This window comes from Diabrotica undecimpunctata, chromosome 8, assembly GCF_040954645.1.
Source record: "Diabrotica undecimpunctata isolate CICGRU chromosome 8, icDiaUnde3, whole genome shotgun sequence".
Classification (NCBI taxonomy): domain Eukaryota; kingdom Metazoa; phylum Arthropoda; class Insecta; order Coleoptera; family Chrysomelidae; genus Diabrotica; species Diabrotica undecimpunctata.
In genome coordinates this window covers 6,935,846-6,960,115 of record NC_092810.1, presented here as the reverse complement: position 1 = coordinate 6,960,115, position 24,270 = coordinate 6,935,846, and the positions used below count along the sequence as shown (strand labels likewise).

General features: G+C 33.8%; 2 protein-coding genes across 5 annotated transcripts in view; both read right to left on the bottom strand.

Moving 5' to 3' along the window:
* The window catches only part of LOC140449215 (cytoglobin-1-like), a 63,477-nt gene that overhangs the window by 16,874 nt on the left and 22,333 nt on the right, over window positions 1-24,270 (bottom strand). Inside the window, exon 1 of one of the 3 annotated variants that reach the window (XM_072542392.1) lies at window positions 12,788-13,010. The exons of 1 other annotated variant lie outside the window; for it this stretch is intronic. The gene's annotated coding sequence lies outside the window, so the exon portion shown is untranslated. Of the gene's footprint in view, window positions 1-4,492; window positions 4,720-12,787; window positions 13,011-24,270 lie in introns of those variants that run through there. One more of the 3 variants, XM_072542395.1, reaches the window with a different exon arrangement.
* LOC140449213 (cytoglobin-1-like) overlaps window positions 1-24,270 on the bottom strand; it is a 69,493-nt gene that overhangs the window by 28,509 nt on the left and 16,714 nt on the right. The window lies entirely within an intron of this gene.

Below are 24,270 nucleotides of genomic sequence, written 5' to 3'. Positions count from 1 at the left end.
AGAAGCCACAAGTTTTTGTTAGAAAATTTTGAACACCACTTGGTCATTTATTGTTACCATAATTCTAAATAAGTTTATTCATACTTAAAAATGATGTAGTTACTTAAAATAAATGTAAATCTTAATGAATAGTAGGAAATATTTAGTTATGTACACTTTTTTTTTAAATAAAATTGTTACTATTTTACGATTTTTTTATTTATTTGTATGCATATTTTGTAAAATATTTGCATATTTTCGGTGCATATTTATGCGCATATTTTCTACATTTTTATTTGCATATTTGCCGAAGTCTAACTATAACCAACTTGAAAAGACACGGAGGCTGGAAATCAACTAATGTCGAAGAGGGATAAGTAGAAAATTCTTTAAGAAATAAAAATCACATAGCTTCACAGATTGAAAATGGCCGCAACCAAGTTAATATCTCAAAAAATAGTAAAAGTACTGACACGTCTAACACTAATTTGACTTCAGATTTAATGCATCTCTGTATATGTAAAATTAAAACTTCTAGAAAAGTAATGAAAACAATGAAAATATCTTGACACATGCCTTAAAATGATTCATGATATGCCTGTTTAGAATACAAAAACTTTGTAGAAGCAATCGGCACATGCGTAGATAGTTCGGTTTTATCTTCTACCAAAAAAGCTCAATTGGAGGCACACAAAAGGAAAGCAGACGATGCTAATAGATATTACAAAATTGATGCAGAATTAACAGAAACTGATAAAACTTAGTATTTTTCTTTTGAGTTGGCAAAAAGTATTATTGTTACCAATTATGCCAGGAAACAAAGATGTCTTTTTTACAAGTTGTTTAGTGGTTTTTAATGAAGTCTTCGCTTAAAGAAGAAATTAAGTTCCAACTATTCAGTGGTTTGACATGAAGCATTGAGGCGGTCGTGATGCTTTTAACATTATCTATGTAATGCTTTAGTTAAAGAAGAGCGTGATAAGAACAATATTGTTTTATGGGCAGATAATTGCAGTGCCCAAAATAAAAATTGGCATTTGTTTACGGCATTAGCGATTATAGTAGAGGAGAAGGTACAAATATGGGCTATGCTACTAATATGGGCTATGGGAATTAATATGAAATACACACCGCCATCTATACGTCAATAGCTTGACTAGACAGACTTTAGTCGAAAATAATACTATAAAGCTATAATAAACTAATAAAGCTTACTGACCTAGGTCCAGTGACCGTTGAAACAATCACATGTTAGTGTTGAGGTTGTTCAAGAAATTTTTCAGATATGTTTTTATTTCAATTTTTTTTTCGTGAAAACTAAGAATAAATTTATTATTTTATCACACATCGTAAGCAAAAGGCTGATATTTTCATAATATTTTCGACTTTTTCTTTTAATTTGTATGTTTAGTCTACAGGGTTTTTTCTTTTCAGAATGCCTAGAAAAAGTATTGTAAGTCCAAAACAACGAAAGTCCTGAGATCCAGATAGCATCAAATCTGCTATTCAAGCTGTGAGAGATAAAACGATGGGTACATTAAAAGCAGCTAAAACTTATGTGATATTTATGATTATGATAATGACCCGAGATCGATAGTACAACGGCTAGTTAAAATAACTGAACTGACTCCAGATGAAGTAGTACTTAAGAAACTGGGAAGGGGAACTATTCTTGGCTCAGATTTAGAAAAATGTTTGGTGGACTATATCGTTCAAATGAAAGCGAAATTCTATGGTGTAACGCGGACTGATATTAAACGAATGGCATTTAATCTAACTGAATCAAATGGATTAAATCATCCCTTTATGCAGTTAAAAAAAGCTGGTAGAGGTTGGCTAGATTTGTTCTTGGCGCGTCATAAAAATACATTGGCCGTAAGGAGACCAACTGAAACGTCTTTTGGAAGGGCAGCTAGCTTTAACAAAGAGAATGTTCAAATATTTTTTGATCATCTGGAAAAAGCATATGATAAATACAATTTTTCCAGTAGTCAGGTCTAACCATTGGGCAAAATAAAATTTCAGCAATAGTGGGGCGCAAAAGAGACAAATCGCAGCGATGACTTCGGCTGAGAGAGGATCATTGATCACTTTAATTGCATGTATGTGTGCTGAAGGGAATTTTATCCCACCCATGTTAATCTTCCCAAGAAAGAATATGAATGTGCAACTCATGAAAGGTACTTCTCCTGGATCGGTATTAGTCGTTCATCCTAGTGGTTGGGTGCAGTCTAATTTATGTACACAGTGGTTTTAACACTTTATAGACACCATTAAACCATCCAAAAAGTTTCCTGTACTTCTTATTTTGGATGGACACTACAGCCATACTCGCAATTTAGATGTGATCAATCTAGCAAGGGAGAATAACATAGTTATAATTTCATTACCTCTACATTAAACACACAAACTGCAACCGCTAGACAAAACTTTCATGGGAACACTCAAGGCATACTATAGCGAAGAAATCAGGCAATGGTTACGTCATAATAACCGCGCCTTCTCTCAGTAAGATATTGCATAGATAAGCCAGCAACATTAGTACACCAGGTCATTCTGGTTTGCAGAAGTTTGTAAGTCCACAAGCTATTGAATCTGATATCCTACCAAAAACACCAGAAGCCAGCAATATTAGTGAACCAGGTCCTTTTGGTTTGCAGAAGTTTGTAAATCCGCAAGCTATTGAACCTGCTATCCTACCAAAAACACCAGAAGCAAGCACCATCAGTGAACCAGGTCCTTCTGGTTTGCAGAAGTTTGTAAGTCCATTTGAAATATCGCCAGTGCTGTCGATCAGGAAAAAATCTACAAATCGTGGTAGAAAATCATCGAAATCAACGGTAATAACTTCTTCACCTTACAAGGAAGCATTAGACCAGCAAAATAGTAAAAAGAAATTAAATGTACAAGCAGTAAGACGACACATTATGGCTGAATCCACAAGGGAGGTGACTAAGAAAAAAATTAAAAACAAGTCAGAGAGGCGGCATAAAAAGGAAATCGAAAGTTCTTCTGAAAACGATAGTGAGCAGGAATTTCAACCAGCTCATTAAGATATGGATTTGGAGGAGATTCCTGGTGTAACGGATCCGGAAAATATGGATATAAATTGTATTTTCTGTAAAGGAAAATTTTGTGAGGATTATCGAGGTGAAAATGGATTCAGTGCCTTATGTGCAACTTGTGGGCACATATAGATTGTTCTGGTGCAGAAAGAGACGAATATGTGTGAATATTGTACATAAAAAATTATAAAATAAAAATAAAAATATTTTTGCTAGTAGCCCATATTTATATCACCTTTCCGTTTCTTACTTAAATGACACCGTGAGTGTTTTTATGACATTACAGAAAAAAATATCTTACAAGGCAGACAAACGGACTAGCACAAAAGAACAAAACAATTCTACATGCCAATTATGTAATTTGAATTTTTTCGATCAAAAAATAGTCAAGATATCAGCAATAAACAAAATGGTAGCCCATATTTGTACCTTCTCCTCTAAATAATGATACTCATACCTCTAATGTAAACAACATAACATCCAAATATCTTACAAATTACCATACACACATGACTGCTGATGGTGTTCATGGCAACATTGAGCAACAAATAAAAAAAGCACGAGATGTATTTGACTTTTAAGATTTATTATCGGTTATAAGACAATCAAGAAAAAATTTAAATGTACTTCAAGTACAAACTTCATTCGAATGGTCTTCAGTCGAATGAAAGTGATTCTTTAAAAACATTTTTAATAAATCCCATAGTAGAAGCTAACTTTTCACGAGGCTCTAGCTCCCTTAAATTCAAAACCAACTTCGAAGATGAAAACTATCAGGAGCTTGAATTCCTGCAAGTAAGGTTCATGGTGTCAAATTTCCCGCAGAATACCAACGTACGAGGAATACGTAGAAGCAAAAAAGATCAAATAATACAGAAACTTATTCCTTTGATGACTGAGAACAGAAGATCGTTTTGGCCTCCGAGACAGTAGTGGACGATCTCCTCCATGCTGAGTCTGTGGATTGCAGCAATTACAGGACAATGACCATTAAAGTGTTTTTAAACCAATACTTTTACATATTTGTTAAATTAACCTGAATAAAGTTAATTTGTATTACTTAATGTCTTTACAAATTGGGATATTTTATTTTATATTTTTAGGTTTCCCAAATAAAAACACTGTATGTGTTCAAAACCTAGTCACGAAATAAAAATATTTACTAAAAAACAAGAGTATTTTATGAAATATTAATGTGTGTTCACTTTTATTTAAAACTAAATAGAAATTTGAAAATTTTCGAATTGGCGCTTAGTGTTTTTACTTGGGACAGCTGAGCTGCACAACTATAAAGACCGCTGATATAAAAAAATTTCTGCATTTTTATAGTATAAGTCTGATATATAATTATTTAAATTAGTCCGTTTTGTTAGCTAACTACTAACTTTATCTATTGTATACTTTTAAAATAAAATATTAAGTTATTTTTTTTGCAAAATTATACTTACAGATATCTGCAACGTCACTAGCTATCTATAAACATTTTCCACACAACAACTGATAAAACGACAGTTCACAGAAAAATTACATACAATAATTTTAGATTATCCCGAACTGAGTACGTTTCTTTTTGACCACTACCGCCGATTTCAATGTCGTAAATCATAATGTCGTCTATTTATTAATTTTGATATCCGAAATATAAGTAGGAAAGGAAGTATAAAGTTATCAAAAATTTAACGCAACTAAGCTCGTGTTCGGCCTATCCACAAGTGTAAATTGGAGACAATAAGAGGTCTTCAAAGACCAGTGGTGACTATTCGATTAATAGGCGATTTAATATAAATCGTCCGGTGTGTGAGGAAGGACATATACAGGGGAAATGAAATAAAGTTTTAAATAATAGACATATTAACAAAAAAACATTAAAAGTAAAATAAATAAATGAAACATTATCTGTTTTATCAATATAATATTGTTAACAATGATTTATTTAGCGATGGATCGGAAAAGTCTATCCAGTTTCTTGACAAGTAGACAAAATGTCTTCATTCAAATCATGATATTTATTTATAATTTTAACAGCATAAATATAAATAATACGCATTCTAAAATGTTTAAGTATTTTATCAATTACATAAATCTAAAGTCAAATTTAGAACAAGAAAATTGGTTGTTGGTAAACGCTTCATCATCATCAGTGGCGTTACAACTCTTCGTGAGTTTTTGCCGCGTTTACTATTGCCTTCCATGTATCTCGGTCCTGTGCCAGTAATTTCCATTGTCGCACTCCCATTTTCTCTAGATCTTCTTCGACTGCATCTTTCCACCTTTTTCTAGTCCGCCCTACAGACCTTATTCCCTCTGGCCTTTCCCAGAACACATTGTTTATAAAGCGATTGTCGTTACTGCGTATCACATGCCCTGCCCATCTAGTCTATTAGCCTTTATATATCTGACTAGATTTTCTTTTCCGAATAGAGACTCTAGCTCGTTATTGTATCTGCCCCTCCATTCGTTTGTTACACTGTCTCTGCAAGGGCCATATATCATTCGAAGAATTTTACGTTCCCACACCAGCAATTTATTTATTTCTCTTTTTGTTAGCGTCCATGTTTCGCTTCCATACGCGACTGCTGGTCGTATTATGGTCTTATATATCTGGATTTTTGTATCTCGTGAAAGAAGTTTTGACTTCATTAGATGTTGCATTGCAAAGAAAGATCTGTTTCCTGCCATTATTCTCGTTAAACAGTAAACGCTTACCTATATAAAGTAAAACTTTCCGAAACTGATATATGTGAATGTAATGGCAGTTATGATGACCTTAACCACTGGATGTTTCAATGTCGGTATAATCAAGAAGCCATAAATTTTTTATTTCAAGCCATCTCCCAACAAAAAATCATACTGCCGCAGAACGTTGCTTCTATTCTCTATTTAGGTAGTCGAAATCCAACTATTATATTTAAATATTTATATTTAAAATCAAAAGACTTAACCTCTGTGTAAATAAGCTTTGTGGAAAAACAGCTTCAAAAACAAACATAAAACTGGCACAGACTTTGCTAAAATTCAAAAATGGTTTCAGTTTAATAACCTCACGTTAAATGTAAATAAATCAAAATATATTCCATTTACATCGTATGTAAGTAACCTCCCAAATCTTCTTTAAGAAAATTTCATCCCTCACCAATATCATCGAATGCCATAGTCTGTGGACTAGTGCGCATTTCAATGCGCATCGCCCCACCTCGAATTTTCCTATTGGCTCTTGACCTGAAAATCCCTATTTATCGCTCGAACGCCACATATAAATATTGGCGATTTTCAGGTCAGCCAGGTCAGTCCCTCACGGGCCCTCCGAGAGCTTAGTGCTCTTGGGGCGCTGCTTCCTGCTGTTTCAATTATACTCTGTGGCTGAGATATTATTCAACTACAATCTGATGTTTTATTTCAAACTATATTTTTGTCATGTAAGAAATATCTTTTCTTTTTCAAGGCAAGCCTTCAGAAGACCAGGACCTGATGCTTTATTTCGACTTGGTGTACCTTTGTCATGTAAGAAATATCTTGTCTTTTTCAAGACAAGCCATCAGAAGATAAATATTTACAAGTCCATACCCAGTAAATGGACTTGGGTAGAGGAGCTCTCGACTGCGATATTCGAAGCCCTCTACAGAGCACCCGGAGATAACAGAAGGGAATCCTGTTGATGTAGTCCAGTGTTAGACTTCTCCAAAGCTTTCGACCGTATTCCAAAACGTCGTAATTGGATCACTATGGTATCCAGGAAAAGTTAAACATTTGGATTCAAGATTTTCTATCCGACAGAGACTTCAGGGTTCGTGTTGGGAAAGACCACTCACTAGATAAGCTAGTCAAGAGCGGAGTCCCACAAGAATCAGTACTTGGACCGCTACTTTCTTGTGTCTACACTAGTGATCTTCCTCTCATTGTATCCAGTAAGGTTTCCATTTACGGTGATGACACGAAATTATATATGTGAATCCAACTATTAAGCAACATGTTCTTCAACAAGATCTTGACGTAATATTCAAATTATCCTCAAAATGGGGTTACTTCCGCTTTACATTGAAAAATGCGTTGTTTTACATATCGGCAAAAATAACCCATCACTGCCGTACTTTATTAATTTACATCCCTTAAACTCGGTAACCTCCTACAAAGATCTTGGACTGATAATAATTAATAGTGACTTAAATTGGTCTGATCACATAGTGTTGGTGTGTAAACGTGAAAACTCAAAACTGCTTTTGATCCGTAAATGTTTTACACATATATCTCTAACCTCTGTTAGTAAACTTTACTCAATATACGTTAGACCTATTCTTGAGTTAGCCGTACCAGTGTGGAATCCATATGATCCCAGTCGCGATAAAATCCTGCTTGAAAATGTTCAGCGTAAAGTCACCAGCCGTATAAGACCTAACTATGAAGATATGGCTCCATGGCTCACCTTACGACATTCGAGCAGCGACGTCTTCGAGGTGACCTAATTATGTCCTTCCGTATTTTAAAACATAATTTTGCAAGGTCCAGGGTGAACTTCTTGCCAAATAGAATCTTTAATATCTGAAACAATTTGGATACCATATAGGCAACTAGTGTTAACATCTTTAAAAATAAACTTGATAGCGCTTTATTTTATTTATAGGATTGTGTTATTTTCTGAAAGCATTATTTATTTATTTATTTATTGTTTCACCGTTCAATTTTTGTATGATATACTTAATTGTTTAACTTTACTTAACTTTATAATTGGTATTAGTTTTATAAGGATATTTTTGTTATTTTTTTTTTATTTTTGGGCATAATAAGAGCTCGCTACTCTGCCCTTATTTGTTATATAATAATATTAATAATAATAATTAAAGATAAAATTGCTCATTAGTATTTAAAAAATAATATTTAATGGGAAATTAAACTTAAAAGAATTGATAATATTTTATTGATTAAAGAAAATAATAGGGAATTTTAATGATCTAAATTAATTGATTTAATTGGAATTTTGTGGCTAAGAGTATAATAGCACTCAAAATTTAATATTTTTAAATTCGTCATAGGATGGTAATATTCATTTTTAAAGCAATTAGTTTAAGTTTTAAGAAATTAATTTAATCAATTTTTTAAGAAATATAAATTATTATTAACTTATTAGTTCTTAGTTAACAATTAACAACCAGATCCTTTATTATCAATAACCATTAAAAATCGGTAGATGCGATATGGTCTAGGTTGATGACCTATATATTAGCTTCCGTGATGACATTAAAGACACACGAAAGACTGCTTTAAAGGAGAAGTCAAAGGTACCTTTCGAGTAGTCATAAACTACGAAGAATTTTAAATTTTTAATATCTAATTTTTTATTTTATACATTATCTTGAAAATAAGTCACACTCAATCAATAAATAAATTCACACAATCTTTTAAAACTGGGCCAAAAATAAGTCTAATATCTTAGCGTCGGCCAAAGAAGTTCTTGATGAAAGAAATATAAATAAAAATAAAACGTTCCCAAGCGAAGAAGTCCATGGTTTTGTACAGAGGTGAAGAAAAAATCTTACCTGAAATATATGTCAACCAAAACACAAGAGGCATACTATTATTACAAGACAATTAGAAACGAATCACATGCACTTGATAAGAAAAAAAATGATCACTAGGAACGCCTTTCAAAAGAAATGGATCATGATTTTTACGGACTGCAAAAGGAAATAAATATGGCGCTTCATATATATATATATATATATATATATATATATATATATATATATATATATATATATATATATATATATACCCGATATTTAGGCGGCACACGCCCTTCCGGTAGGGATCTATGGAGAAGTATCACCGAGCCGCAAGCCCTTATCTCTTGCCGTACTGCTCCACCATAGGCCAATTAGATACCAGTATATTCTAGACTAAGCCGCAGATTCATTTAGAATTTTAAACTGCTGCGTTAGCCTTTTTGTTTTCTGTACACCGAGCTGGGGATCGAACTGACATCTCTCGCAGTGAAGCGAAGGAGAAGCCAGCCGCCCAGCCCGCTTGGCTATCCGATCGACTAAAAAAACTCTATACAGAGCAAAAACAAACGACGCTAGAACCGGAAACACGAGAAATTACCACAAATGGCGAACTTAATATAAATATACAGGCAGTTGGAAAAATACCTAAAAAGCTAAAAAACAAAAAAGCAGCAGATAAAGACGGGATACCAAACGAATTACTGAAATATTGTGGAGCAGAAATTACAGAAAAACTAACAACATTAATTAATAAAATTATAAAACACAATAAAATATCGGAAGAATGGAAAACGAGCAAACTAATTCTGCTATTCAAAAAAGGAGATAAAACCCAGCCAGAAAACTACAGAGGTATAAACTTGTTAAGTACTACCCTAAAATTTACAACTAAAATTTTACAAGTGCTAATAAATCAGAGGATAAGTTTAGCAGATGAACAACAGGGTTTGCATAGTGGAAGATCGGGTACAGATGCAATATTCGTTATAAAGCAAATTACTGAGAAAATACTAGAGTACAGTAGACCAGCTTTTCTCTGCTTATTGACCTGAAGAAAGCGTTTGACAGAGTAAGACTCAAAGATGTAATTCATCTTCTGTATAATAGATAAGTTCCCCTAACCATTATAAAAACTATTGAAAACATCTACAAAAATAAGAAAATGGGAGTTGGAATAGACGGACAACTTACAGAACCTATAAAAATAGTCAGCGGAATAAGACAAGGGAGTTCATTGAGCCCTATGTTCTTTAATTTAAACATGTATGAAATCATCAAATGAGTTAACAAAGGAAGAGGACACTGAATGGGAAACAAAGAAATAAAAATACTCTGTTACGCAGACGACGCAATATTGATAGCTCAAGATGAAGATAGTCGGCAAAAACTGGTCCACAGATTTAACAAAAGAGCAAAAGAATTTAATATGACATTTTCCTCTCAAAAAACTAAAACAATAGTAATCAGCAAAGAACCAACCAGATTTAAAATAGAAATTGGTGGCATCAGTAATAAACAAGTAATGGAAATGCGCTGGACTGGACCTGGACAGTGCACAGTACGTGACCACCAGATTTATTAGTCTGGAAATAGCGAAGACCTACATATTAACGAAGTTGGTATCATAGTGAATAAGAACATCTCTAAATACGTCACAAACTTCGTCCCAATCTCAGAGAGAATACTCCTTATTCAATTTAACGCCTTCCTTGTTAAGACCAACATAATCCAGGTATATGCACCGACTGCAGACAAAATAGACGAAGAGATCGAAACTTTCTATTTGAAACTAATGAGTGTCCTGAAAAAACTTCACAAAAACGAAAAAAAAAAATTCTTATAGGAGACTTAAATGCCAAAGTGGGAAAGGGTAGATGTGGAGAAACTGTAGGACCATTTGGACTGGGGGAACGAAACGAACGCGGAGATCGCCTGATCACCTCGCTGTGAAAGAACAACTGGTAATTACCAACAGTTTCTTTAAACTACCAGCTAGGCGATTATATACGTAGAGATCACCACAAGACATCCCAGATCACATCATCAGAAACCAAATTGATTACATTATGGTGAATAAAATATTCAGAAACGCAATAACATCAGCCAGAACATATCATGGTGCTGATATCGGGTCGGACCATAACCCTTGTAGTCATCGGACCCTTGTGTCGGACCGTAATCTTGAAGTCAAATTTGTAATCAGATTTTTTTATAAAAAATAAAAAAATCATGCTGTAAGGGATTAATGTACCTTGTACATTAAGAATCGGCGGGCGAACTTTCGACACCAAATTGTCTTTGTACCTGGGGTAATCGAAGGGTCAAATTTTATTATAGGAAATTTCGACACCGCGGCGTAAAACAGGTAGGTAGGTAATTAGCGGCGATGGACATTTGCACCCAAGCAGGACAAGCGGGTTTTCCCAATATTTATTGTCACGGCGGGGGGCGTGGCACTTGTGTACTTGTGACTAAATTATTTCAGTTGTAATTTATTTCTTGTTTGACGTTGACTTGTGCACGTATACGGATATTTAAAAAATGAGTTTGATAAAAAGTTCCCGTGGTCGAGATTTATTAGTGGTGGAGCATCATTCGTTCTCGAAACAGAAAGTGTTAAAAAGCGGTGAGATATTTTGGCGCTGCATCCAAAGAAACACTAAGTGTTCCGCAAAAGTGTTTACAATAGGCTGTGAGGACCTCACCATCACAAGAAGTGATTTGGTACATAATCATGAAGCCGATCCAAAAAAGCTTGAAGTAAAGATGGTAACCAATGTATGTAAAAGAAAAGCCCAAGAGGACATATCGAAAAAGCCTGCCAAAATTACAAGAACTGCTGTTGCTGAGTGTGATGCCAATTTGCTGACGGTTCCTGACATAGCTAGCATAAGAAAGAACATTTACAACTGTCGTCGTAAACTGTTACCAGGTCCGTTACCAAGAAGCATATCAGAAGTCCATAACGCGGTTAGTAATTATTCTCCTAAAACCTGTCGCAATGAAAGTTTTTTGTTTTTAAATCATCCTGAATTAAATGTAATTGTATTTTCATGCGAGACAAATATTCGTTTGTTGTGTAAATTAAAAACTTTGTATATGGATGGTAGATTTTCATACAGTACCAAATATTTTCTACAATTATTTACTATACATGGCTTGGAAAATGGACATTATGTTCCTTTAGCATACTGTTTGTTAAAGGACAAATTGTCAATGACATACAAAAATTTATTTTCTTTATTAAGGTCTAAGATTTTTGAAACATTTCAATTATCATTAGAGCCAACTGAAATATTTGTGGACTTTGAAAAAGCAATTCATTTTGCTTTATTGTATATGTGGCCCAATGCAAAAATTAGTGGATGCCGTTTTCACTTACACCAAAACTGGTTTAAAAAAATTCAATCTTTGGGTTTGGTACAAGAATATAAGGATACAAATTCAGAAATTGGAAAATGGTTAAGGCATACGTTTGGTTTAACTTATTTAAATCCAGCAGAAGTTGAAGAATGCTTTCTTTATGATTTAATGTCATATAAACCTATAAACGCAACACTTGATATATATGCAGATTATTTACTGGAAAATTACATTTTCGATAGCGCTCTATTTCCACCACACATATGGTCTAATCAGAATCCGTCTATTGCGAGGACCACAAATGCCTGTGAATCCTTTCATTCGAGATTTAATTCTTCTTTTTATTCAACACATCCTTCTATTTTTATTTTTATTGAAAAGTTAAAAGAATTTCAAGTAGACACTTATGTCAAAATAAATAGTTTACATATACCAGCAAAAATCAAAGATACTACTGTTAAGGCTAAATTGGCATTTTTGGAGAAAATGATGGATAAACTACGATCCCAACAAATACGTAGGTTAGATTTTATAAAAGCTGTATCTTATCATTCCTATAATAGCAAATAAATCATTGTATACAAGTATATTAACGGTAAAATGTACAAAAATTAGGTACTAGTTGTATTATATTTAGATATTATTACAGTTATAAAGAAATAAAATGCACATTACTTTTATTAAAATAAATAAATTAATTAATTATGGTATTTTATTTATGTCGCAGCTATATTTATTTGGTGTCGAATATACCTGTAAGATAAAAACGGGAATTGGGGCTGGTGTCGAAAATTGCCATTAAATTTTAGTCGCTACCTGCTTAGTGTCGAAATTTCCTACGCCCTTAAGAATGACTCAAGGTAATATATAAAAAATACTTACGTTAAAATATGGGGAATATGAGCTGATGTCGCACTTAACTTAGAATAATGAAAATATTCTTATATTGTTTTATTTAAGTACTATTTACTTTTTTAACTTTTGATCGCAGCGTCACGCAAACCCACATAGATTGCACAAAATATTATGCACTTAAGTTTTTCTACAATTGTATATATTTATGTGAACACTGTTTTACCGTCGAGATACGGACTGCTATAATCATTTGATATTACTAATTTGTTGTATAGCGTGATAAAGATCAAAACGCTTGAATATCATTTACATAAATGTCAAGGTAAATAATTTACAAGGAAAGATAAAGATGTTTTTGTCGCTTTTTTATTATTATTTATTATGTAGTGTGGGCTTTCGCAGTCGATATTTTGTGATAGTGCAATTTATTCGGAGTTTAGAGGCCGTGGTGTGGAATTTGTCTATACCCGGTTCACAATTTGTTGCTAGCTCACTACAAGTTTAACCCTAATTAGAAAACTAAAATACAGAGAGGATAGGTAATACGATATAATAGTAAAAACCAACCTAAAACTGACGGTTTAAGACGTTTTCGACTAACCCACCTTATATCTGAAGGAATACAATACCTTATAATCCTATTACGGGGGTATTTTGAATGGTTAGAGATGAACATCTGATTGAAACATTTATTTAAACTAAATAAATATATTTTTTAAATTGTTCTTATGTAAATTGTATTTTTTAATGAAACTTATTTATTTTGTTCAAAAATAAAAAGTTTCTTGCCATTTGTAAAAGATACATTTATTTAATTAAGGAAAAAGGCGCCAAATGTCGCCTGGCAAAATTTCCAATGTGTTTTAAATGTATCCATTATTTTCGAATCCGGAGAAAACTAATAAATATTTTTGAAAAATTTAAACGCAGAATGAAAGATTACATTATTACTCAGGGCAGAAAGTCCTTGAAAACTTCTACAGTGTTTATTTTAATATGTTATGTAACAGGGGTGAAAATAAAAGAGAAAATATAGTATAATTTTTAATTGAAAATATTGCATGCAAAAGAAACTTTTTATTTATTCTAAAAAATATTTCATTCTGCTTTTAAATTTTTCAAAAATGCTTTTTAGTTTTTTCAGGATTTGAAAAAAAAAATGGATACATTTAAAACACATTGAACATTTTGACAGGCGACATTTTGCGCCTTTCCCCTTTAATACCTTACGATTACAACTACTATTACTTACCTTATATAATTACGATTAGAAAACTATTCAAATTCAAAATAAATAAGATCAACTTCGGAATCCGAGTCGTCTTGAGGGTTAATAATCTCTACGGTCGCATCAATTATGTTATCAAGATCCCACATTTTTTGTTCTTCTTCTATTACATGTCTTACTGCATCTTTCCAGTTTTGTTTTGTAATATGTTATAAAGACTCGTATAACAATTCACGTACAACTTGTATTTTATATGACGTATTTTTTCTAGCCACATAACTTTTCATTTGTGCCCAAATGAGTTCAATTGGATTTATTTCGCAGTGGTAGGGTGAAAGTCTAAAGACTGTGATGTTTCGCCTTTCCGCCATTTTGTCAACTACGTATTTCTTGAACTTAGATTTGTGTTGCCGGGCAATTTTTAAAAGTTCTGCTTTTACCATTCCATCTTCGTAGGGCAGATACTTATTCCGCAGCCAGTCAAGAATATCCTGTTTCTTCCACGCATTCGTTAGAAGTCTTTCTACTAGTCGTGAATGATAAGGTGCATTATCTAATACTATAATTGAATTTGGTGGTATGTGTTCAATCATTTGCTCAAAATACTCTTCGAAAACATCAGCTGTCATCTCCTCGTGATAGTCTTTTGTACTTTTGGAATGAAATTCCAACAAACCATGCTTAACAAATCCTTTTTTACTGCTAATGTGAGAAATTATTAATCTACTGCCTTTACCAGAAGGTGGAGAGATACCAGTAGACCAACCTTTCATAAAGGCTTGCCTGGAGCTTAATATATTTTTATCTGACCAAATTTTTTTTAGAGTATGACCTGAGTTTACCCACGTTTTATCCTGGTAGAAGATGGGCCTTTCTTCAGCCCGGAATTTTCGTATGAATCTTAGATAATTTCTTCTCCAACATCATCTTCTCCTCCCGGTCAATCAAAAGTGATTTTCGGTCTGATTTCTCCCACCGGAAATTTAATTCTTTTAAAACTTGCCACAATTTAGTTCTTCCGATATGAGGCAAATCCGGGTCGTCTCTAACTTCTTGTAAAATTTTGTTTAGGTTTGGTATTTCTTTTTTGAAAAAAAATCCATGAATTTTCCTTCGAATACCATTTTTGGCAAATTCATCAATTTCAATAGGCTTTTTCCCTCTCTTTAAGTGTTCGTTTGTGTTTGGGTTAGCTATACCGTGTTTTTTTCTTTCTGATAGGAACCTATATAAAGTTGACTCTCCTACGCCAGTCATGTTGGCACAACTTTCGACTATGTTGCGAACAGTGTTTGTGGGATTCTGAGAAACCAGAGCATCGTGAACATTCAGGACAATAGTCTTCTCTCTTGGTGAATAGACAGACTGTACGCAACAGTACCGGTGTAAAACTTGATGATGAAGCCATCACAAACAATCCAACAAAACGAACACGAGCGAAAGGTACGTATATGTTCGTAGGTATATGGAATAAAAAATCACTCACGCACTGCATATAATTCGCAAAATAAATATTCGAGACGCTAATTACTGCCGTAGACGCGGAAACACCGACGAGCCGTAAATTACATGCGATCAAAAACGTACTAAACAAAAAAATTATTTTCGTTCGTAATAACTTCACCCTTTCAAGTTAAGTTTCGAATATAATTATATTATTAAAAATCTGGGGAATTCCATCTTAATTATCTTGAAACGAATAGTACCTTCGGATATGAATTCCAGGTTTTCTAGTAAAGTGATTAAACGCGAAGATTAGTATTGAAATATCCAAAGAGATAAGGTATTCTTATTTACAAAATTGTTAATGGTTAAATTCTTATTTTTATTAATATAATATAATAACCAACATTAGCCGTGAAAGTTTTAATTGTTTTTTTGCTAAATATATTAGTATTAAAATATTATCAATATTATATATATAACAGTATTAAAACATTATATTATTATTTAATGAATAAACACCTTAGGAACGCCTATGATTTATGACCGTTTTATGAGTTTGAGGCATATTTCGTGCTCTCAACAATTTGTGAACAAATTGTAGCAACTGGGATCGAAACTTTAAAACAAAGCATTTGATATTCCATTAAAAAAACGTCAATAGAATGGACCATAAATGGTGCAAAGAACAGAAGGCAAACAAAATATATTAAATAAAAAAATTGTGTTATTTTAGAAAGAAATAAAAGCCATTTAATACATTAAAATAAATAAAAGTAATAAAAATAGAAAAAATTGATATGTAACAACTAAGATGGATTATTAATTATTCGTATAAATAATATTTTCTTGTTCAGTTTTTAACAATTAAATTATCATTACCTTCTGATACTGACCCTTTTAATAAAAATAAAAACACACACACAACACATTAAACCCACTACGAAATTCAGTACGACACTACTGTCACGGAAGAGCACATATTTACATACAACAAAACTACCTTTTCCTAAGAGAGGTAGAAATTTTTCTGACCCAATGATGTTATTTTATAATCTTATTTCTTGATTGGCCGGTTAGGTAGTACCTAAGTAGGGTCAGTACCTGTTTTTTAACTTCGTATAAGGAGAAGGCATTAGTACTTTTTAAACGTGACTATGATAAAATAAAACTTGCCTATTATTTCAAGATTGGTAATGAGAAGGAGATAACGCGCCATCAAATACGAAGATATACTATTTTACTTATGAAGTAAAAATTATTTTACTAAGTATTTTAAAAGTATCATTTTTAATGTGGAAAAATCAGACTTTAGTAAATCAAGCAGAAAAGCATGGTCTTTATTTAGAAAACTTGGTAGTAGCAGACTTCCAACTAGAGACAAAGTACCAATAGCTCCCAACAGAGTGGCCTCTCACATTGTAGCAACCTCATGAGCACCTAGAGATCGTGACCACACCACCAAAGTAAAACAAGAACTACAAATACTAAAGTCTGCATGCCCGCCTACATCTGAATATTCTAACTAGTTTTCTCTAAAAGAAGTTATTTCAGCAATATCAGAAATTAAGTCTGGAAAGGCACCCGGCTCCGATAATATCCATCCAGAAATTTTACTCCACTGTGGCAAATATGTTTTAGAAATCTCTGGCTGATTTCTATATAGATATATTAAAATCAGGAGAAATCCCCCATTTACTAAGAAAGGCCTCCATTATAGTCATATTAAAAACAAGAAAGGCAAATGACCAGCCCCAAAACTACCAACCAATTGCATTGCTGAGCTGTGTCTATAAACTATTGAAAGGTTAACGTACAATAGAATTAGAAGGAACGTATTTGAATTGATACCTATCGAGCAAGTTCCAACCTAACCGCAGCTGCACAGATCAGATCCTATCCCTAACAACACATATTGAAGCAGTTTTTCAAAGAAAGCAACAAACATCCATTGCTTTCGTTGACCTATCAGCTGCATATGATACTGTATGGAGACAAGGACTAATCTGCAAACTAATCCGTGTCAAAAGGCAACTAAACTTATTGATAGCATGCTCACCGACAGACCTTTTCAAGTCACAATGAGGAACTTTAAAAGTGTCCAAATGAAGCTCAGCAATGGACTGCCACAGGGATCTGTTTTGGCACCCTTACTGTTTAATTTATACATCGCGGACCTACCTGGGACAGCTTCGCAGAAATTTGGCTACTCTGACAACTGAGTCATTGCAGCAAGACATAATAGCATGGATATTACAGAAACAATATTAACGGATGAATTTGCCGTTATGGGAAAATAGTTTCGCAGTGGCTACAGCCCAATGCAACGAAAACCAAAGTGAGCTGTTTCCATCCAAATAATGCCCAAGCCAACAAAAAACCTTCCGTTCACTTTGAGAACAGATTTCTCACTCATAACTCAACACCAAAATATCTTGGAGTGACTCTGGACAGAACAATAAGTTTTAAAAATACACTCACAATAAACGGCAGCAAAACTGAAAACGCGAAATAATATAGTCCAAAAGCTATGTGGCACTACATGGGGATCCTCAGCCTCCGTACTTAGATCACACGCTCTTGGACTTGTATACTCGGTGGCTGAATATGCTTCCCCGGTATGGCTCAATAGCAAACACACGAAGATTATTGATACCCAATTAAACCAGACAATGCGAATGATCTCAGGCAATAAAACCCACACCGAACTATTGGCTTCCCATTCTGAGTCACATTCCACCGCCAAAACTGCAAAGAAGTCATTCTCTCCTTAAAGAATATCGAAACATCGAGGCTAACCATCAGCTACCCATCCACCATGATAAGCTTGATATTGCAATAAACAGACTGTGCTCTAGATATCCTCCATTGCTAAGAGCCAACTCCTTACATCAGGAACATTTCAACCTCATCAACACTTGGAGAAGACAATGGAAGAGCGACTCATCACAAGAAGCACACCAAATGGCCTGTATCGATCAGAAACCGCCAGGTTTTGAACTGACCCGCAATACATGGACAACGCTAAACAGAATAAGAACAAGCAGCGGTAGATGTGCTGACAGCTTATATAGATATAGATGTCTGTCACATTGTTGAAGACTGCCCTAGAAGGCGATTTCTTGAAGTTTTCGATGAGTCCCCGAATGCGACCGAAAATGTTTTACATTATATTAATAATACATTAGATGTTCGTTTGTAATACTTCATTTAACGTTTTATATTGATTTTTAATTATGTATTCTTATTGTATACCATATGATAAATAAAAATAAAAATCATTTTAAATATTATTTAAATATATCACGGCAATATAAAGTGAATTATACAGAAGTACCTGACAAATTTTCAAAATATTGCTTAAAATCCTTTACTTATAACATATAATCAACATAACTAAAGTAAACTTAAGAGCCAATGGTACTAGTGACAGTTCTGTCTGAAGAGTACTGCACAAAAACCATATACATCTATACCATATACAGAATTCAGTCAGAATGTGCAGACGTTATTTAAGCTTCTAATCAGATAGAAGATTGGTTTAAATTTGGCCCCAAAACCATTAAAAATGTGGGAAGATCTTACTACCATTTAGAGTGTAATAGGTAATGTAATAAATTATAATTCGAAGGACCACACACTAACGTGGGAATAAAAGAATACAAGCATTAACTAATATGTAATTTAAATATTAACTTTATAACTAACTTAAGATCTTGTCAAAGTTTTTTCGTAGAGTTCTTATATTTAAACATCCGATTCACTGTCCGATTCATACAAGTCCGCGAAGCACAAAACACTTTAGCACAGATACAGTTTTAAGGTCACTAACTAGAACTAAAAAAATGCTAAGATTACCGTACTATAAGCCTCATGAGTTATCTTCTAAAATTGTTCCTAAAGATAATTCATAAGAGAATCTACAAGCTGTGTGAAAGTTAAATTTCCCCCAACCAGTTCGGGTTCACAAAATGCTGTTGGTAGTAGAGAGGCTTTGTTTTCAGTACAAGTCTTATTCCAGAGATGCAGAGACGTCAACTGCGACGTATACGCATGTCTGGTTGATTACAAGAAAGCGTTTGATCGAGTACAGCACGCCAAGATGATGCAACTACTAAAGAAACAGGAATTAACAACCAAGATCTGAAAATAATTAGAAATCTTTACTGGTATCAGACAGCAAATCTCAGAGTTAAAGGTGAACACACTTACTATGTTAAAATCATGCGTGGAGTGAGGCAAGGCTGTATTTTGTCTCCTCTAATCGTCAATCTGTACTCCGAAAGAGTATTTATCGAAGCTTTGCACGAAACTGAGGTATTCTAATAAATGGTTACTGGCTAAACAACATCAGATATGCAGATGACACCATAGTATTTGCGGACAATTTAGAAGACCTACAAGTTCTTATGAACAAAATCACGTATTACAGTCAACAATATGGACTCAATGTTAACGTTAAGAAGACAAAGCTGATGATAATTAGCAAGAAAAGAATAACAGAAGGTCAACTCTACGTCAACCAATCCCTTGCAGAAAAAGTGACGCACTTCAACTACCTCGGCACCATAATAAATTCTTCTTTTTCAAGAGTCACAACCTCTCTCTTGATACAAAAATAAGAATGCTGCGATGCTACGTCTTCTGTGTCCTTTTTTATGGTGTTGAATCGTGAACCTTGAACGAAGATATGTGCACAAAACTGGAGGCATTTGAGATGTGGCTATATCGGAGAATGCTTAAGATTCGGTGGACAAATCTCGAAAGTTAGTGTTCTTCGGACATATTATGCGAAATAAATCCAGATATGCTCTCCTTCAAGCCATCCTGCAAGGAAAAATATTTGGAAAACGAGGTCCAGAGAGAAAAAGAACATCTTCGTTAAAGAACCTCAGAATCTGGTTAATTACAACATCTGTGCAGCTTTTCCGCACTGCTGCAAATAAGATAAAGATTGCCATAATGATCGCCAACATTCGTAACGGATAGGCACATCAAGAAGAAGAACTAGAACTAAGGATGTCTTTAGTTTCAATTACTACTACTACTTTCAAATTATAACTGCAATGCCTACCAGGGGGTTGGTGGGTGACAATTTCGAAATTTCTATTAGTTAGGTAAAACCACCTTTTTGAATATTTGGTACCTGGGATTTCCTGAGTAAAAGTTTTCGGTGGGTAAATCTTTTAAAGGTAAAAATTATTTTACTACCAGAGGCATAACAACATTTGGGTAAATTTCTTACAGAAATATATCCATACTGAGGGGCGCAGAGCTAAGAGAAGTATCCCTTCAGCTAGAAATATCCTAAACTTACTACTTAAGCACAACAAAGTGCTACAAAAGACTATCGGCTTTAAACAATGGTAGAGGAATCAGCTTAGAGACAGGGCGAATATATTTTCCATCAGCAGTACGAACACGGACAATTCTAACATTTCCATCATTGCTGCTAATTGGTTCTATCACTCTTGCTAGGGGCCACCATAACGGAGGTGTATTTTCACTTAAGGTGATTAAAACTAATATAAGCGAGGTTTCTACAGCCTCTGCCGCTTCTCGCATTTCGACCGCCATCGTTTTCTGTCTATCCATTCGTCTTCTTTGATTGCTCTATCTCTCATTATTTGCCGTATATTTCGTTCCCAGGCAACTGAAGGCCTTTTTCTTCTTCTTCTTTGTTGTGGTATGTAATTTAAAGCTTTCTTTGGCCATCTATCTTCATTCATTCGCTTCACGTGACCATACCACACTAGTTGTCTAGTTTCAATTCTGTCTACACTGGAATATACAGTATCTGTCCCCCTTCTAATATCTTCATTCCTGATATGATCTGTTTTGGATACACCACACGCTCTCCTTAGAAAATACATTTCTACTACTTCTATTCTTTTTCTATCTTTTCCGTGATCTGCCAAACTTCTGTCCCGTAAGTCGTCATAATGGACTCTTTCAAGGTTCGATAGATTGTCAATTATGTTTTTTGTCTAATATCTTTAGACCATAGTAGAGAGTTTAGAATGTTTAGCGCTTTTTCCCTGCTGCGTTCTGTTTTTGTTGTCTCTTTTGTAAGTGCCTTCTGTAGATATTATAGATCCGGGATATCTATATTCATTGCATATTTTTGTGTTTTTAATTCTGGATCTTCTTTATCATCTCCTATTTTAAGATACTCTGTCATTGACATATTCATATTGAGGCCCCATTTTCCATATTCTTTCATTAGTTTTCCAAACATGTAGTCCATGTCTTTCTTATCATTCGCTACGACTACCTGATCATCTGCGAAAAATAAAGTTGTTAGACATTTACCACCGCCCATGTCTATTTCTATTCCGGATACTTGTTTCCTCCACTGCTCTAGCGATGGATTGGATATATATTTTAAATAAGATCGAAGATAGACAACATCCTTGTTTAAGCCCCTTTGTTATTGGAAATGATTCAGATATAAAGTTTCCTTCTTTAACGACATTTTTTGCATTTTTGTATATATTTGCGATATCATCCACATAATCTCTACTGAGACCTACTTTCGTCAATGTTTGAAACAGTTTTTTTATAGGTAACGTATCGTATGCCTTCTCTAAATCTACAAAAAATAGTTGGGTAGATAGATTCCTTGCCTTCCGGTTTTTGATTACCTGCTGCAGAACGAATATACCATCAGTGTACGATCTTCCTGCACGAAATCCATTTTGTTCTTCTATGTCTTCGTATTCTAATGATTAGAACTAGATCATTTACTTTAATAGCTGTGGTGAATATCGTATTCTGATGATCTGGTTCTAGATTATTTACTTTAATATTTGTGGTGGGAAGGAGCTATTTTGGACGATACTGTAACTTATTTAAATAGTCAACTGACCAAAGTTTCCAAAAAGGATTGCTGTATTTTCGAAATTTGTTTCCAGATAGGCAATCTGTTAACAGGCGTATTAGTAATACCAATCTACGGAAATGCGATTAACGGAGTACAACGGTTGTACCGATTAAGAAATGCACAAATAATTAAAAATTAACATTGTTTTACGTATAGCAGCATCAGTGTAAGTGATGTAAGTAGAGTAATGAGTACACAATTTGAACAATAATACTCCCGCCATCATTTTTCCAAATCCAACTGTATAACATCCAGAGTAGACCTGCTAATTTAAAAAGGTTTAAAAATATTCTAGATAATTATGAAACAGATTCCTATCCGTTATTAGTGTGTATATTTATATTGCATCATGAACTTTTATTACTTTTTCTATTACTACGTATTACCCATTATACTCCATTATAATCTGTTCTGGAATATCGGTGAAAAATAATATATCATATGTCATAAATAACGTAATGACATTTTTCAGCAATATATTTTGCCAAATGTGGTTATATGCGGTAATTATACTAACACCAACGCATTTGAAAATATTACCCCGATCTCTATAGCCTTTGTGCATCGAAATCAATATTTGTTTAGTAATTATGGAATTGTTTAGAATAAATTACGAATAAAATAAAAATAAAGTATACAAAACAAAGTCAGCATACATATATTTACAACTTTCGCATAAAAATACTCAATATTAAATAATAATAAAGTATTTTTAACAGGTTCTTTAAGGTAAACTAGTACTCTATGAATTTTGACAGTAAAAATTTGTTAACCGATTATCTGTGCAACTAAAGAAATAAGTCAACCAACAAAAGTTATAGTGCATCCTCCATTTAAACCTAGAAAACGTGACGTGAGTACTAAAAACCACCTTAAATACCCATCTTAATAATATAACCTATAAAACACCAAGACAAATGAACTAATAAAACGAAATACAATCAGAAAGAAACATGGGTAGCCTACTTTCGATACCTATTTGCTAAAGGTGACGATAATGAATCACCAACACCAGAGGTGACGACAAACAAAGAAATAAAAATTGAGGAGGAAAAGGTAAAGAAAGCATTAAGAAAATAGAAAATCGCCAGGAGAGGACAGAATACCGAACGGACTTCCAAAGTACGGAGGACCAGATCTAACCAAACAACTATTAAAATTAATCCAAAAAATAATAGAACAAAACAGAATTCCTCAAGAATGGAGATCAAGCATCCTAATACCTCTCTTCAAATAGGAAGACAAATCGGACCCGGAAAATTACAGAGAAATTAATTTATTAAACACAACACTAAAATTAACAACCAAAGTCTTCTTCTTCTTGCTTCTTGTATGGACGCTTTAAAGCCTGTTTCTTCTTCAATATTAGCCTCTTAAATTGTTTAAATTGTCACACAATCTTCTTCTTGGTCTGCCAATACTTCTTTGTCTATTTGGTGACTTATCTCGTGCTATTCGTACTATGATATTCTCTGCCATTCCACTGATGTATTCGTTCCTCTCCTGTTTCTGTTTTGTCACCCATCCATTTATGTCTTCTATATTGTATGCTCTTCTTATGTTTTCGCTTCTCTCCCTATCCAACAGACTTTTCCCTGATATTCGTTGAGTATTTTCATCTTTGTTGTTTCTAGTAGTCGTCTCGTTTTAGATATGTTAGGTCTTGTCTCCGCCGTGTATGTTAATATAGGTCTAATTGCTGCTTTATAGATTTTTGTTTTTGTGTCTTGTATTAGGTGTTTGTTCTTCCAGATTGTGTCATTAAGAGATCCCGCCGCTTTACTTGCTTTTAGGATTTGTTGTCGTACTTCTTCTTCAGCAGAAGTAGTAGAAGAAGAAGTACAACCAAAGTGATAACAAACAAACTGCATGAAATTATAACACTAGCAGAAGAACAACAAGGTTTTGGACCAGGAAGATCATGCACCGAGGGTATATTTATAATAAGGCAAGTAC